The sequence below is a fragment of the Marmota marmota genome, unplaced genomic scaffold (genome assembly GCF_001458135.2).
Source record: "Marmota marmota marmota unplaced genomic scaffold, marMar, whole genome shotgun sequence".
In the NCBI taxonomy this organism is placed as follows: Eukaryota; Metazoa; Chordata; class Mammalia; order Rodentia; family Sciuridae; genus Marmota; species Marmota marmota.
Window position 1 is genome coordinate 142 of NW_026013480.1, and position 2,425 is coordinate 2,566.

The following is a 2,425-nucleotide window of genomic DNA, read 5'->3' on the forward strand; positions in this document are numbered from 1 at the left end:
AGCTTTTAGGGCCCCTGGATTCAATCTTCAGTACCAAAAAAGAAGATGGAAAAAAATTATTTTTATATATATATTTATATATGAATGAAGCTGCAACACTACTGAGGGAAAATTTTTAAAAAAAAATTGTGTGCCATGGATTGAACCAAGGGGTCTTGTACATGCTAAGCACATGCTCTACCATTATGCCATAACCCTTTATTCCCTCTGAGAGAAAGAAATTTTAAAAGCTCTAAATAAATGGAGATACTTTATATTAATGGACTGGAAGATTCAATATTGTTAAGATGGCAATTCTCTTCAAATTGACTATAGATTCAATGCAATGCTTATCAAAACTCAAGAGGCTTTATTTTGTTTTGCAGAAATTGATGAGCTGATCCTAAGATTTTTATGGAAATATAAAGGACCTTGTATAACCAAAACAATTTTGAAAAAGAACAAAATTGGAGTATTTTCACCTCCTATTTCACAACTCAATATAGCAATCAAGGTGCTGCTGTTCCCCCAGAGTCTCTATACCTGAAGGAAGGAGAAAGGGAGGTCACAAAGACTGGGCAATATATGAGCCCCAAGAAGACAAATGTATAGCTCCAGGCTGAAAAGCAGAAGGCCAGGAAGAAGAGGAATAAGAGAGTGGAGATGGGGCTGCAGGTGACTCCAAAAAGAAATCTCTAGTCTCAGACAAGAGTAAGAATGGAAATGACTGCCACCAGAAGTATAAAGGTGTACAAGGGCTTAACAACACTGAGAACCCCAACTAGGTGGTACAGACAACCAGAAAGGTCACACACTGGATCTAAACAGGTGAAAGGAACTTCGAGAATGAACATACATCAAGAAGAGAAAATAAAAGAGCATTACACAAAATTGCATTCGGCTATGAAGACAGAGCAGGCCAAGGCCAATTAGCTGGACTGGTTATTATCTAGGAATAGCTGGAACAAGCCACCAGGAAGAAAACCAGGAAAGCAAAATATGATGCAACTTTGTGCAGAAAGTGAATGCAGTCCCTCTCTGGCCTCCAAATAAGAGGGAACAAGCTGACCTGCCCAGACCTCTCCTATGTCTTGCTTACCACCATGTGCTCTGGTACCAATGCAGTAGCTCGTTGCAGCTGGGAGGCCACCTAGGGCAAGAGATACCATTTGGGGAAGGTGGGATGAAACAGAGACAGATGCAGATAGCATTTCATACATAACCATTTGAATGTTTTTTGCTATTTTTAGAATTTTAGAACCCTTATATGTGGTAGGGGCAGTGCCTAGGAAGTAGGATAAAGATTACTGTGTGTGTGTTTGTGGTATTGGGAATTGAACCCGTGCATTCTATCATTAACTACATCCCCAACCATTTTTATTTTAAGAGAGGTCTTGCTAAGTTGTCCCAGCTGGCCTCGAACTTGTGATCCTCCTACCTCAGCCTCATAAGAGCTGGGATTACAACATGCACCACTTAGATACATTATACAACAGGAGGTGATTGTACCAGGGAACAGCTGCTGAGAAGTTTGCAAGTATCAGCCCCAGGCTATTGCCTGAGTGCTCACTCAGAGAGGGGATGTACTTTAGGAACCCATACCTCTGTCCCTGCTGGTCATGGCTCATCCCCAGACACTCTGGGGGCACTCTGACTGAGTGCCCCCATCTCTCTACCCTTTCCTGTCTTCATTTCCTTGCTAGCGCCAGCATTGTGTGTTTGTTTGTGTGTGTATGTGTGTGTGTGTGTGGGGGGGGGGTGTATGTGTGTTGTTGTGTTGCTGGGGATCAAACCCAGGGCTTCATGCACGCTAGGCATGAAGCCCTCTACCAACGAGCCCAAGTGCCTGTTTTTAACCCTACTCATCAATCATTTCAAGAAACTTCCATTTATTCTGCAGCACACAGGAGAAAGATTCAACTGTATGTCTGGTAGGTTAAATTTCACATTATCATTTTTAAAATAACAAAACTCAAGGTGGTGTGGTACTGCCATAAGGACATACATATAGATCATTCAGGTCCAGAGATAAATCTTTATATTTATGGTCAACTGATTTTCAATAAAGGTACCAATGGGGAAAGATACTCCTTTCAATAAATGGTGCCAGAACAACTGAATATCCTCACTTAAGAAAATGAATTTAGACATTTATACCATACCTAATAATTAAGCCAAAATGTGTCAAAGACATCAGTGGAGAATGGGTGTGGGGATGGGGACTGACTGCAAGTGGACGTGAAGGATCTCTTTACAGTGATGGAAATATTATAGAACAGGACTACAATTAAAAAGTCATTGAGATCTATATTTTAAGTTGTATACTTTAAATAGGTGAATGTTATGGTATGGAAATTGTACCTCAATAAAGTAATTTTAATTAACAACTCTTCTAAGTGACAAATAATCAAGCATCTCCTTTATCTTTTTTTTTTTTTTTTTTTTT

The 2,425-nt window shown here is 40.0% G+C and overlaps 1 pseudogene; it reads left to right on the forward strand.

The window, feature by feature from the left end:
* The first annotated feature begins 511 nt into the window (after positions 1-511).
* On the forward strand, positions 512-2,418 carry LOC125614979 (annotated as a pseudogene).
* The last annotated feature ends 7 nt before the right edge of the window (positions 2,419-2,425 follow it).